The 15,639-nt window shown below is 37.0% G+C and overlaps 1 long non-coding RNA gene across 2 annotated transcripts in view; it reads right to left on the bottom strand.

The window, feature by feature from the left end:
* LOC103159719 overlaps window positions 1–15,639 on the bottom strand; it is a 296,693-nt gene that overhangs the window by 110,997 nt on the left and 170,057 nt on the right. Inside the window, exon 4 of one of the 2 annotated variants that reach the window (XR_004768764.1) lies at window positions 3,873–3,996. This is a non-coding gene — a long non-coding RNA (uncharacterized LOC103159719). Of the gene's footprint in view, window positions 1–650; window positions 3,997–15,639 lie in introns of those variants that run through there. The other variant, XR_003481656.2, reaches the window with a different exon arrangement.

Below are 15,639 nucleotides of genomic sequence, written 5' to 3' on the forward strand. Positions count from 1 at the left end.
GATGAGTCCTCCAAGAGTATCTGTCCAAGCCATTTTCTATACCAGGCTTAACTAGCTTGTAAATACAACAGTTTCTCACACAAACTAGGTAATACGTGATATGTGAATACCAGCCCATGTGATTGGTGGGAAATATATATATATATACATATATGTACATATATAAATATATATGTATATATATTTCCTTCTAGCTTCAACTCATCAAATATCATTTTTAAATATTTGAGAACATTTCTTAAGACTTACTCTTTCTTCTGCACTAGTTAGAAAAGCTATAATTTCCCATATGAGTTTCCAAGTAATTATATTAAACATCAATGGCTTCTTAAAGTCCTTAAAGTCTGTTGCACAGACCCTTAGTTCAGTGTGCTTGACAGTCCCATAGTCATCCTTCTAGGAAGGATCCAATTACTCTGTAATTCTCTTAGAGTCTAGCCTACATAAATGGGGAGATCACATTTATTGTAGTCACTTTCACAAGAAAAGGCCTTTATAGTCTTAGAATGATTATTCTTTATTTACTTATCTCCAGATCTCAAATTTATACAAAACCACTTCTCTCAACTTCTGGTGGCAAAAGCCATTTTCAACAAACCCTGAAAGGTTTTCATAAAATAAATTGAGAACTCAATAAACCAACCACAGGATTCATAGAAACTTTACAATATGCTTTAATGTTAAGTAAAGAGAAAAACTATCCTCTTGGTTTAAGCCATGGTCATTTGTTCATAGACTGTTACAGTTATATTCTGACTGTCCCTACTCTCATCAGTCACAGTTCATTGTGCCCATGTAATATTGTGACACTATAGCTCATTAAAAAAAAAATGTCCCATCTTGTCATGGTCATGGTTCTCTTCTGGTCAAAATTTCCAAAATAGATTAGCCTCTCAAGGAGAACATGGAGCCCTATGGAAGTCTACCTTCTGTGACCTCTCCTTCCACTCTGTGCCATCTCAAGTATATGAGAACTCCTAGAGCTTCACTGACTACCCCATCTGTTGTCTCTGCTGATGACTTCTGCAAAAACTCCCTCCCATACATGAAATGGAACCAGCTAGGCAATATTCAGACTTTTACCTCTCCGTCTTTACCTCCAAATCCAATTCCCCAGTTTTATTCCTTGTTCTTTAGGGAACCAACTGATGCTGCCCCTCTTGCCTGCCAGCACCCCCCCAGTCTCCAGGGGATTATACATCTTACCCTCCAAACGGCCTTCCCAAAATCATTGCTTTGTTTCAGCCCCCAGCTCTAACAGGCATTCCTTAGAAACCTGCAGGCCACTCTGGCCAGTGAAGTAAGTATTCTAACTGAAGCTTCTCAACTTGGCTTCCATTCTTCCACATTCAATCTCCCACCCCCATTCATCCCCAGGACTTTAGGGAGCTACCTACTGTACCTCTCTTCACTCTCTGTTCTCATTCCCAGGGGACTAACCAGATCCTGATGGAATGCCCTGCTTTCTGAGGATGAGTAACCTCAGATACTCTACCTCCTAGCCCATCCCCATCAGCTTCCAATACCTAGAAACACATTTTACCAGGAAACCTTAGAGTCCATACCTATCAGAATCCCAGAACAATTCCCTGTTAAGCAACATTTAGCCACCACTCTTTCCAAAGAACCAGATGAGGCAAAAGAGACCAAGGAATAAAACACCCACCTAACAAACATAAGTCCATATAACAGTACCTAAAATTAGAATTTGTCAAGCCAAGATGCCTAGGTGCCAGCATTAGCACACAATTACTAAGAGCTAGCAAAATAGGTCTCTATCAGAGCCCTGCAACATAGCACAGCAGGCACTGAATACTGCAACATAGCTGAAACAAAAGAAAAAGTCCTTAACATATAATTTATGAATATGATAGCAGTCTTGAAAAGGGAAAATAAATTAATCCCTTAAAGAAATCTGTGAAAACACAAGAATCAGTGAAAGGAAATGAATAATAGTTCCAGATGTGAAAGCAGAAGTAGAATCAAGAAAGAAACCTCAAATTGAGGGAAATATGGAGATGAAAACTTTAAGAACTTGAGCAGGAAGCTCAGAGGCCTCACCAACAGAATTCAAGAGATGGAAGACAGACCCTCAGGCATGGAAGGCATAATAGAAGAAATGTATACTCCAGTCAAAGAAAATGTTCAATCTAAAAGAATCCACTCACAAACATCCAGGAATCCTCAGACACTATGAAAGACCATATCTAAGAATAATCATAGTAGAAGAAGGAGAAGAAATTTAGATAAAAGGCAACAATATCTTCAGAAAAATCATAGAATACAATCTCCTGAAACTAAAGAAGTAGATGCCAATCAAAGTACAAAGAGTATACAGAACACCAAATAGATGAGAAAAGAAAAGTAAGGCTCCTTGGCATATAATTGTCAAAACACTAAATACATGGAACAAAGAAAGAATATTAAAATATCATTTGACTTCTCAGTGGAGACTCTAAAATCCCAAAGACACTGGACAGGTGTTTTACAGAATGTAAGGGACCACAGACACTATCCCTGACTACTATAAACAGCAAAACTTCCAAACACATTAGATGGACATCCATTTGTATTCAAATTGCCTGTGACCTCTGCAAATATGTGACAGTTGTGTGGCTTGGTTCTTCTTGTGGGATTTTAATGTGGGAAGAGAGTCTGTCTCTTACTCTTTTACCAGGTTGTGGGACCCTTAACCCTCATTATGGGTTTATTAACCCAGCCTTAATACATTGGATGGTGCTTAGTCTTACTGTAACATAATAGGTCATGCTTTGTTGATACCCATGGGAGGCCTGCCCCCTTCTGAACAGAAACAGAGAAGGAGTGGGTTGGGAGGCAGGGAGAACTGGGAGTAGAGAAAGGAAGGGAAACTGTGACCTGGATGTAAAATAAATAAACGAAAAAAAAAAAGAAATTAAAATGACATGCTTCATTCTATATGACTACCACAGATTAGATTAAAGCTGGATGTCAACAAGAACAGAAACAACAGAAAGCTTAAAAACTCATGGAAACTGAACAACTCACTAAAAAATAAGGAAAGTAATTTTAAACTTTCTAGAATTGAAAAAAATGCAACATACTGAAATGTATGGGACACACACATACAGAGAAGTTCTAAGAATAGAGTTCATAATGATAAGTGCCTACATAATAAAATTGGAAAGATGTCGTATTAGTAACAATAACACACCTGAAAGTTCTATGGGAAAAAAGACGAAATAAGACCCCAAATGAGTAGGTGCCCAGAAATAATCAAACTCAAGGCTGAAATCAATAAAATAGAAACAAACAAACAGACAATAAAAAGAATCAATAAAAGAAAGAGTTGATTCTTTGAAAAATATCAATATTATTGACAAAACTCCAGACAAATTAACTAAAAGGCAAAGAGAGAAGTTAACAAAATTAGAGACAAAAAGTGATATAACAACAGACACCAAAGTAATTCAGAGAATCATAAGGACATACTCTAAAAACCTGCTACTACCAAACAAACAAAAACAAACAAACAAAAAAAACCAATGGATTTTTTAAAATATATACTACTTATCAAAGTTGAATCATGTTAAGCAGACCTATAATCCCTACTGAAATAAAATCTGTAATTAAGTCTCCCAACCAAAAAGAAAAAGAAAAAAAAAAGGCCAGGGATAGATGGTTTGAACACGGAATTCTACCAGACTTTCAAAGAAGAGTTAATGCCAATACTTTTCAAATTATTCCACAAAGTATAAGTGAAAGAAACATTTCCCAGTTCTTTTTATGAGGGTATAGTCACCCTGATGCTTAAACCACATAAAAACCCAACAAAGGAGAATTACAAACCAATTTACATTATGAATATGGATACAAAAATATCAATAAAGTACTTGCAGACTGCATCCAAAGACACATCAAAAATATCATCCTCCATAATGAAATAGGCTTCATCTCAGTGAGGCAGGTGTTGTTTCACATATACAAATCAATCCATTTAATTCACTTCATAAATAACTGAAAGACAAAAAAAAAACACATGATCATCTCATTAGATTCAGAAAAGGTCTTTTACAAAATCCAACATGTCTTCATGATAAAAAATACTGAAGAAATTAGGTATACAGGGGACATATTGGTGATTTACAGCAAGCCCATAGTCAACATGAACATAAGTGAAGAGAAACTCAAAGCAATTCCACTAAAATCAGGAACAAGACAAGGTTGTCCACTCTCACTATACCTACTCAATATAATACTTGAAGTCTTATCTAGAACAATAAGACAACTGAAAGAGATCAAGAGGATACAATTTAGAAAGGAAGAAGTCAAAGTATCATTATTTGTTGATGGTATGAAAGCATAGAAAAGTGACCCTAATAATTCTACCAGGTAATTCCTACATCTGTAAACAGCACTAGTGAAGTGCTTGTATATAAGATTAACTCAAATAAATTATTATCCCTACTATATTCAAATGACAAATGGACTGAGAAAGAAATCAAGGAAACAATGCCCTTCACATTACCCACAAATAATATAATATACCTGAAGGTAACTCTAATCAAGCAAGTGAAAGGCTTGCATAATAAATACCTCAAGTATCTGAAGAGATAAAATGAAGGAAATATCAGAAAATGGCAAATCTCCCATGGTCATGGATCAGTAGGACCAACATAGTAAAAATCGCCATCCCACCAAAAGAAATCTAGAGATACAATACAATCCTCATCATGCTGGCAAGGATGTGGAGCAAAGAGAACACTCCTCCATTGCTGATGGGAGTGCAAACTTGTAAGCCACCATGGAAGTCAATATTGTGGTTCCTTAGAATATTGTTTATTGATCTACCTCAATACACCACTCTTGGACATACATCCAAGGGACACCACAACCTACCACATGAACACTTGTTTAACGGTGTTAATAATAGATTTATTCATAATAGTCAGAAACAGAAAACAACATAAATACCCCTCAACTGAAGAATTAATAAAGAAAATGTGGTACATTTAGAGAACATAGTATTACTGAGAAGTTACAAAGATAATATTATGGAAAGAAAACATGGTATGTACTCATAAGTGAATATTAGTGTTAAGTAAAGGATAACCATCCCACAACTCACAGACCCAGAGAGGCTACATAATGAGGAGCACTAAAGCCATGGATCTCCCTGGGAAGAAGCAGAATAGATTTTGTAGGTGAACTATAGGCAGGTGGGGTGAGGAATGGAGGGAGAGAGTATGGGGAGAGATGACTGGAATGGGGGCAGCATTGTGATGTGGAAACCTAGTATAATGGAAAGTCCCTGGAATCTAAGAGGGTGACACTAGCAAGGACTTTTAGTAATGTGAGATACAGAACCTGAACCTGTCATCTTCAGTAATCATGTGTTAGGATAAATCTTTCCACCAAAAGCCACCCAAGCCCTACCTCCACGTGGGGGGTCCCCGCCAGCCACCTTTGTTTCACCCACCACGTGGATGGACAAAATAACACAGAGACTTATATTATGTACAAATGCTTCTTGGCCAATGACTAGGATTTTTCATCTGCTAGCTCAGTCTTAATTATCATAAATCTATATATTTTATAAGACTTATCTTATCAGACGCCTTCCATCGGCGTCCTCCCTTGCCAGTGGATCACATTGCGAATCTGGAGGAAGAGCGGAGGGGAAAAAGGGCCAATTCCTGTTTTTCCTTGCTTAAATATGAGTCTCATTGCTATGTCACTTCCTGCCTGGATCACCACTTCTCTACTGAATTTCCCAGAATCCTCTTCGAATCCTAGTCCTGCCTAACTTACTATCTCATTGGCCAAATAGTACTTTATTCAACAATCAATAAGATAAACATACACAGAAGTACATCCCCATCATCTCCTCTTTTCTGTCTAAATAAAAAGAAGGACTCCTTATCTTTTATAATAACTGAATAAAACTATAACCATAACTATCTGTCTTCAACTCTATCAAAGACCACAGAAGGATAATATATAAACTCTAGAATTGACAGAGACATCTTGCTACCTGGACAGTCATCCAAAGTTCCTCTGTAAAGTTGGGGCATCCATCTTCAGCCTATAGGCCACAGTGTATCTGGAACACTTCTCCATTTCAACAGGAACCCTTCGGTACTGTCTTGTTTTGTAAGTGCCTCAGTCACTTTCTTGTGGGTCCAGTATGTCAAGTTTCTACAGCAACAAACAGTCCAGGAAAGAGCGGTTTCTTGTCCAAATGGCTAATCTTGCCATGTTGAAAGCAAACTCCATAACAAGTTTCTTCGATGCCCATCCTCCTTTCTGATGTAATTGGTGTGTCAGGAGCAGTTGTGTCTCACTGCCAAGAAAAACCCTAAACCATTTAAATGCCATATTTTCTGTAGGTCTTTGAAAGGTTTGAAGAATACCTATCTATCTAAAATACATCTCTGTATATCAAGAAAACCTAACTAACCTAATTATAAGTTCTGAGTATTATAGGTGACCATATAGCCTATATTTAATTATGCATATTATTTTTAAAGATATGTATAAACACAATACCTAAACAAGAGGAAACATATACATATCACAAAATTGACCTTAAAGTTGTATCAATAAATGAAAATTCATACCCATGTAAAGTATTCATTCCTATATCCTATTACCCTTTTTTTCTTTAAAAAGAGATTGACTATGCTCATTACCATTTATAACCAACCCCATTTAAATGAAAACAAATATTTATAAACAATATTTGGGAATTTGACCGTAGTTCATTCCAAACTGCTTCCTGCTGATTGGTGGCAAAGTGCATACTATGGGAATCATGATAAAACATAGAAATCTGACCAAATCCTTGTTTTTGTAGTCTAGTTTTATCGTCTCAGCTGTTTTGGATGTATGTCGGATCAGTTGGGTCACTGCTTCAGGGGGTCTTGCTTGATCAAACCATATTAGTCTGGAAGGAATCCACAGTTTTTGATTTTCTGTGGAAACACAAGCAAAACCTTTTTTCCAAGTAGCCTGTCCTTAGACTTAAATTTTGAAGTCAAAGCATTTTTAAAATGTATAAGTTGGATGAATTTAGCAGCATTTATTATCAAATGTATTTTAGCAGCAGTAAGTCTTTCCTTGACAACCAAACAATTTAAAGACAATATATCATATAGTATCCAGATTCTCTGTGTAGTTTTTTTTTAACTTTAGGTGGCTTTTCTATTATTTTATTTTTCTTTTCTTGTCTTTCTTTTTTCTGAGACAGGGTTTCTCTGTAGAAATCTGCCTGCCTTTGCTTTTGGAGTGCCGGGATTAAAGATGTGTGCCACCACACCCAGCTACTCTCTTTCTTCCTTTTACTTTTTCTCTCACAAGCTTACATATATTTTTAAATGCAGTGTAAACCTTTAGAGGTTTTTCTTTATCTGGATCTGTCTTTATCATCTTGGGAGTGCTGAGTCCAAACCCCAAGAGTGCCGGGATGACACGAGCATATGGAAGCTGCTCTGGTGCCTCTTAGCAGCCTGACAGGGCAGGCTGTGGCGGCAGGTTTCATGCATGGCTTACAGTGATGGAACTGGGACACTGACCAAGCCACAAAACTTTCAACCTACAATTTGTCCTGCCTGAAAGATGTGCTAGGGTAAAGTGGCACAGAACTTGTGGGAGTGACCAAACCACTGCTGGTAAACTTGATTGCACCATGAGAGAGAACCCATGCCTGATATTGCCTGAACAGCCAAGCACCTAGAAAAGAATAAAAAATGACTAGTGAAAAGAAAATTATTTCTAATGATATTCTGCTATACTCAGAGATTGGTGGCTGGCTTAATTGTTACCAGTGAGGCCTCATATATCAACTTATAGGAGCAGATGCAGAACCCCAACGAGAGAAGTGAGGAAAGAATAACTGTAGTAGCCATAGAGGTTGAAGACACCAGGAGAACATGGCCCACAGAATCAACTAAGCAGAGTTCTAGGAGTTTGATATGGAATAATTCTCTTGTTCATTGTAAAGATTTGTCACTCCTATTGGTTTAATAAAATGCTAATTTTTCAGTAGCCAGACAGGTCATATAGTTGTGGCTCCCTGTGTAGGATAATTCTGGGAAGAGGAAAGACAGAGAAAGAGTCACCAGCCATACACAGAGGAAGCAAGATGAAAAGGTACCAAGCGATGTGGTTAAAATAAATAAGACTAATGGGCTAATTTGATGAAAAGGTACCAAGCGATGTGGTTAAAATAAATAAGACTAATGGGCTAATTTAATTCATAAGAGCTTTTTAGTAATAAGACTGGGGAATAGGCCAAACAGTTTATAATTAATATAAACCTCTGTGTGTTTATTTGAGACTGAATGGCTGTAGGATGTGGCAGGGCAGAACCGGCTATCTACAGGAGCTCACAGAGAGTGAAGCAACCATCATGGAGCCTGCATGGGTCTGCCCTAGGTCCTCTGCATGCGTGCTATGGCTGTATACCTTGTTTTTCTTTTAGAATTCCTAACATGGGAGTCAGGGGTGTCTCTCTTTGTTTACTGTTGAGACTTTTGCTCTTACTGGGTTGCCTTATACAGCCACAATGATATGCTTTAATACATATGATATGATACAATATGATACAGTTTGTTCCTGGTCTTATTGTACCTTGTTCTACTGTGTTTGGATGGTATCCCTGGAAGACCTGTTCTTTTCTGAAGGAAAATTGAGGAGGAGTTAATCTGCAAAATAGGTGAGGTAGGAGGTAACTAGGAGGAAAGGAAGCAGGGGAAAGTGAGATCAATGCATGAAATGAGAGTAGAATAAAACAAAATCCAATACGAGTTGTTACAGGACTCGAATTGACAATTTTCAACATCAGGTGGACACATACATGCACACAAACACAAACAACAAAACAGGATATCTCAAACACTCTTGAATAGTAAAAGGACTCCTGGAGGTAAATGTATGGAGCTAGAAAATATCATCCTGAATGAAGTAACTCAGACCCAGAGACAAATATGTTATGTATTTGCTTATATGTGCATGTTTTCTGTTAAATAAATGATAAGAAATCTAGAGTCTATATAACCACCAAAATAGGTACTAGGATTAGGGATGTATCTTCCTAGGAAGAGGAAACCAATATGAGGTACAGATGGATGAGGGACGAAGGCTGATGTGTGAGAGTCCAACAGAAAAGTGGAGGGAAGAGAATGGGGATGGATGCATATGCCCACTAAGGCCTAATTCTAAGGGTCTAATTAATAAGGGCTATTTGAGGGGGTATATGGAAACCTAGTAAAGTGAATGTTTTTATACTACATTCAAATAAAAGGCAACCTAAATGAAATTGCCAAATAATGGGAGAGACGGAGCCCCATCTGAACATCTCTCATCACCAATGAAACTTCTAGTACCAGGAATTGGTTACATCTAACTGAGCTGTTGGCCAAAATGTTCCCATAAAACCCTTCAAAACCCAGTCTAATACCAAGGCTCTGCACAAACTGACAGTATAGCCCATTTGGTGATTACAACACCTACCCAATTCATGAAACATTGGGAGACAGTGGATATCTAAAGCCTGAACCTCTGCAGACTAGCATTTGTTTCACTGGAAAGTACTCTGCATACTACATAAGGAGAAAGGTAAATACCAATCCAGCTACAACTCATCGGTTCTATTAAGAGTGGCATGCCTTCAAGAGGTGCTGGTGCAATAATGGCACAAAACTTGAGGGAGTCCACAACCAGTATTTGACTTGACTGATGGCCTGCTCCATGAAATGGAATCCTACCCAATGCTACTTGAATGGACAAAACCTGAGACTATATAGGACAGGCACCTACAGTGTTCCTATAGAAAAACCAACTACTACTTTTCTGGCAAAAAAATGTAGCAATAAAATGACTTCTAATGCCATTCTGTTGTACCTATTGATCTGTGCCTTGCTCAGCCATCATCAGAGAAGCTTCCTCCTGCAGCAGATGGAAATACAGAGACTCATGTGCAGACAATATGTAGAGAGTGAGAAATCATGGAACACTCAGCCCTAGAAGGAATGTCTCCATCACATCCTACCCCTTAGGGCTCAAGGAACTCTGCACAAGATGAGGCAGGACAAGTGTAGGAACCAGAGGAGACGGGGGACACAAAGGATTCGAGGCCTTCTAGACATATCACAGCGGGCACACACATGAATTCACATAGATGGTCTGGCAGCATGGGTCTTCACCACATGGTGCTCTAGAAGTGAAAGGAAATGAACACGTGGCATCATATCTAACCCCAAACCTACTCCAACTGATAGCCACTTGTAAACAAAAAATCAGTTTTCTCCAAGGGAGACTCATCAGGGAAACAATGTCTCTTAACTGTAAGCCCTGTGCCCCGCAGTAGATGGCCAACACAATGCAAACTCAACTGCATCTCTGTAGCTTCTTTGTCTCATAATGTTAAGTTGACATTTAAAAAAAAAAAACTTAGAATTCTTTGAGTATATATTATCTACCAGTTTGTTTTTTTTTTTATTTTTTATGGGATTCCTGTGTTTGCAAACATGTGTGCCTCTACATCTGTATGTTTCTTATGATTTTTCTTTGGTTTCTTTCCTTGTTTGGTTATTTTGTCATATGCTAATTTGCTGGTTTTTATTTACCTAATTTTGTTATTGTTCCTTAGATACCCATTTGCTTTATAAAGAGAAACAGAAAGGGTGAAGATCTGGACTGGAGGGGAGGTGGAGAAGAACTTGGAGGGGTAGAGGGAGAGGAAACCTTAATCAGAATATATTGTATGAAAAATTTTTCAATAAAAGAAAAAATAAATAAGATTATAGAGATGGATTATTCATTGTTTCAACCACATCAGCCTACAGAGCAGGCCTTGTTTGTCTACTCACAGACATATTTCCATCCCCAAGAACAGTGCCACATATTTAGTAAAAATTAGTAGTAATCAGTAGTGACTAAAATAATAAAACCATTTCATAATTGATAATATTCCAAAGCTTCTTCCAATGCTGTATTAGATTTAATTGTAGGTCATGATTGAGTTTCATATTTAATACAGAATTACCAATTTTTAAATCTATGATAATTAAAATAAAAATAATTTAGACTAATTGCATAGTAAGTCAATTGAATAAATGCACAAGCCCAATTCATTTTCCTATATTGCAATAAAAATCAATTAATAAATAGAATGGAAAAACATTCTTCAACATAACATTAACTGAAAATATAGAAGGCTGAAAAGAAACTAAAAATTTTAAATTTTAAATGAAGATATTGTCAAAAATGTACTAGAAGCACAAAACAACTTTCATAATTGGAAAACTGTACTGTGGGCTAATTATTAGAAATATATCATTTTATTCATAATGCCTTAGGAGTTCTGTTGCTGTGAAGAGACATCATGACCTCAGCAACTTTTATGAAGGAAAACATTTAACTGGGATGGCTCACTTACAGTTTCAGAGGTTGTTAGTCTATTATCATCATATTTTGACATGGCAGCATGCATGCAGACATGGTGTTGGAGAAGTAGCTGAGAGTTCCCCATTTTGCAGGCAACAGGAAATGATCTGAGTGACACACTGAGGGATGTTTCAGAAAATGAGACTTCAAAGCCCACCACGAAGTGACAAACTTCCTTCAACAAGGCCACACCTACTCCAACAAGGCCACACCTACTCCAACAAGGCCACACCTACATCCACAAGGCCAGACATCCCAATAGTTCCACTCACTTTGAGGGCCATTTTTTTTTCAAACCATCACACATGGTGAATGTGTAAATCAAATAAAACTGAAATCATAAATAGCAATGAAAATTCAAGATAATGTGGACAAAATAATTAACTTTATTTTGACATGGATGAGTTTAAGTCAGTGTTTGGTTAAAAAAATATTTTCAAGTTTGATGAAGTATGTTAAGGAAGGCCAGTATCAGACCAAAGCATCAGATCAGCAGTACCAAAGCTCAAGCCTGGAATCCTAGCACTTAGGACTCTGGAGTAGAAGCAAAGCAAGTTCAAGGATGGTTTCAGCTATAGATTGCGACCCAGTCTCTTAAAAAGATAAAAAATTAGCATTTTAGTGTTAATCAAGTCAATATGCTATCATGATCTTTCAGTTTATAATTTTCATTCAGGAAACATCTGTCCTTATTAGTTTGTACAGGTTGGCACAGTTAATACCTATATTCTCCATGCATCCTATCTTGATATTTTATTATTGATGTTAATCAAAATCCAATACTTTCCTGATACTACATTCTAAATTATTGAGAAAATATGTCACATTGGACAGTATTTTGCAACTTACTTATGAAATTTTTATTTTAAAGTATCTTGTTTACTTCTGAATTATTTTTTCAATTACCTATTTTTCCAGCATTAGTTATTGAATGGACACATGTATGGCAAGTGTATACATATATCCATCCCACTTATTACCTCATTTTATGCACTCAAGAAGAGCCCAAGCTCTTCTGGAATTCACTCTAAATCTAATACTGACTTTGAATTTCTGATGCCCCAGACTCCTGAGTAGCTAGAATTACATGCTTGTACCATCAAGGCCTACTACTACACTTGAATGTTTTTGAAAGTTAGCAGAGAGTAGCTGTACATTTTTATGGGCATCGGTGAGGTGTTGGTACATTTACACATTGTCAGGGATCAACTTGCCATTTGCTTATCTTACCATAGGCCTTAGTCATATCTGTGCATTGGGAACGAGTCATCTCTCCCAAATCATTAAAATTATGCAATTAAATATTGCTGACAATGATCACTCTTGAGTACGGCAAAATATCCAAGAACAAATTTAAAACAAGGTTTTCTCTTTAGACATTCCTATCACATACTGGAAGGTTCTTTAAAGACCTGAGATGCATTGAGAACAAATATGAAGCATGATTTGCTCTCTGTATTATCTGCTTGCTGTTTTTCCATATCACACATAAACATTTTATAAAAAATGGTTCCTCTGTCCCCAAATAACCTCTTACTCCTTGTGTAATACTTTATGAAATGAATAATACATCACATTAGTTGTATAAACCATTGAGGCAGTCAGTTAAAAATGGCTTATTCTTTGTGCTTTCAGATGGATCTCAGATTTTATTGATTTGTTTTCAATGCTCTGTTTTCTCTTTTTAAAGTGCACTTTAATTGGACAAAATAGTGGTTCTATGTTATTCCAAAGCATCCTTCTTGTAATGTTTTATGTATGGTATTCATCTACTGACATCAAGTTCAGCAGCCTGTGATTTTCAGTATCAACATGTGTTTTCTGTATCCAATTGAGTTTATTACTCATATTCTAGAACATCTTCCGTCTGTATGTATCCTTCTACAGTCCCTGGCAGAGCTCCCATAGTCTTGTTTATCACTCAAATGCAATTGTAACTTGTCTGATTAAGCATTGGTTTCATTATTTCATCTCAACTTTCACAGTCCTGTTTCCTTGCCTTTTCAAATCTGAGTCATCAAAGTCAAGATTAGGCAGTTGTTGAACAATAAATGTATCTTCTTGGGAATTTGCAGGTTACCAGAATCAAAAGTACTAATGCACCTCAGGATATCAAATATATAGGATTAACCACACTGAAGAATATGTGTGACTTGTGTGATGGCCATGGAAATAAAAATGAAACATATTATCGTGTACATTCCCATCCCAGTTCTACAAGAGTGTTTTCCAATACTTTACCTAAAGAACACACACACAGCAAAAACAAAACAAAACAAAAAACCAACACTCTGTATTGCCAATTTTATTTCCTAATCCAGGAAAACAAAACCTATTCATCATATCAACTTTGAGTAGCACACAGGAAGTAACTACAAATGAAGGAACTATTAAATGTCTCTGATGGAAGCAGAAGCAGACACCCACATCTAAACACTAAGCTGAACTCCTAGAATCCAGTTGTAGACAGGGAGGAGTGATAAGCACAGGGGTCAAGACCATGCAGGAGAAACCCACAGAATCAGCTGACCTGAGCAAGTGGGAGCTCATGGTTCCCAGACTGACAGCTGGGAAACTAACATAGGACCAACCTAGACCCCCTGAATGTGGGTGTCAGTTAGGAGGACTGGGCAGTCTTTGGTACCTCTGGTAGTGGATCAGTATTTATCCCTAGTATATGAATGGACTTTAGGAGTCCATTCCACACAGGGATATTCTCTCAGCCTAGACACATGGGGAGTGGGGGCTAGGCCCTGCTCCAAACGATGATAGAATTTTAAGATCCCCCATGGAAGGCCTCACCCTCCTTGGGGAGCAAAAAGAGGATGAGATGGGGGTTGGTGAGAGGCAGTGGAGGAGAGGAGAGAGAGGGAACTGGGATTGACATGTAATACAAGATAGTTTCTAATTTAAACAAAAAAATCATTAAAAAATTCTAAAAGAAAAAATTGTGAAATTAACATTTTTTTATATTTACTCTCTTGCTTTATAAGCATATTCTAGCCAGGCTTTTTTTTTTAATGTATCCTATAATATACATGATTGTAAGAGAGCTAATGAAGAATGTGTCAATAAGGAAAAGAGAAAGAGGCACAAATTTGAGAATATGTGAAGTGACTAGTATTTACTTTAAGGAAATGCTTAAGATATTTTTATGCAAACTCATACCCATTATTTCATTTCTAAGCAATCTATTATATTGAATTGTATCAGTGGATTATTATTAACTATTAACATATTTAAATAACATTATTTAACATAAAAGTATTGCATTTAGTAACCCAGTTATCCATGGTACATTGTGAAGAACTGTGGTGAAAACTAAAATGAGTTCTACATAACAGTTAGAGAAGGGCCTAAACACTCCCTGGTGTGTCTAGACTGAGAGAGTATTCCAAAGTCCATTCAAAAGTCAGGTGTTCATTGGTGTGTGGGTCCATATAAAGGTTTTCAATTCAATTCCGTTGGTCTTCCTGTCTATTTTTGTGCCAATACCAAGCTGTTTTCAGGACTATAGCTCTATAATAGAGCTTGAAGTCAGGGATAGTAATGCCTCTGGAAGTTTCCTTATTGCACAGGGTTGTTTTGGCTATCCTGGGTCTTTTTTCCATATAAAGTTGAGTATTGTTCTTTCAAGATCTGTGAAGAATTGTGCTGGGATTTTGATGGGGAATGCATTGAATCTGTAGATTGCTTTTGGCAAGATTGCTATTTTTACTACGTTGATCCTACCTATCCAAGAGCATAGCGGATCTTTCCATTTTCTGGTCTCTAATTTCTTTCTTTAAAGTCTCAAAGTTCTTGCTATACAGGTCTTTCACTTGCTTGGTTAGTGTTACCCCAAGGTATTTTATGTTGTTTGTAGTAAAAGGTGATGTTTCTATGATTTCTTTCTCAGCTCATTTATTGTCTGTATATAGTAAGGCTACTGAACTTTTTGAGTCAATCTTGCATTCTGCCACTTTGCTGAAGGTGTTTATCAGCTGAAGTAGTTCCCTGGTACAGCTTTTCACGTCACTTATGTAAATTATCGTATCATCTGCAAATAGTGAAAGCTGACTTCTTCCTTTCCAATTTGTCTTCCTTGATCTCCTTTTCTTGTATAATTGCTCTAGCTAGAACTTCATGTACAATATTGAAGAGGTATGGAGAGAGTGGACAGCCTTATCTTATTCCTAATTTTAGAGGAACTGTGTTGAGTTTCTCTCCATT

This window comes from Cricetulus griseus, chromosome 2 (genome assembly GCF_003668045.3).
Source record: "Cricetulus griseus strain 17A/GY chromosome 2, alternate assembly CriGri-PICRH-1.0, whole genome shotgun sequence".
In the NCBI taxonomy this organism is placed as follows: domain Eukaryota; kingdom Metazoa; phylum Chordata; class Mammalia; order Rodentia; family Cricetidae; genus Cricetulus; species Cricetulus griseus.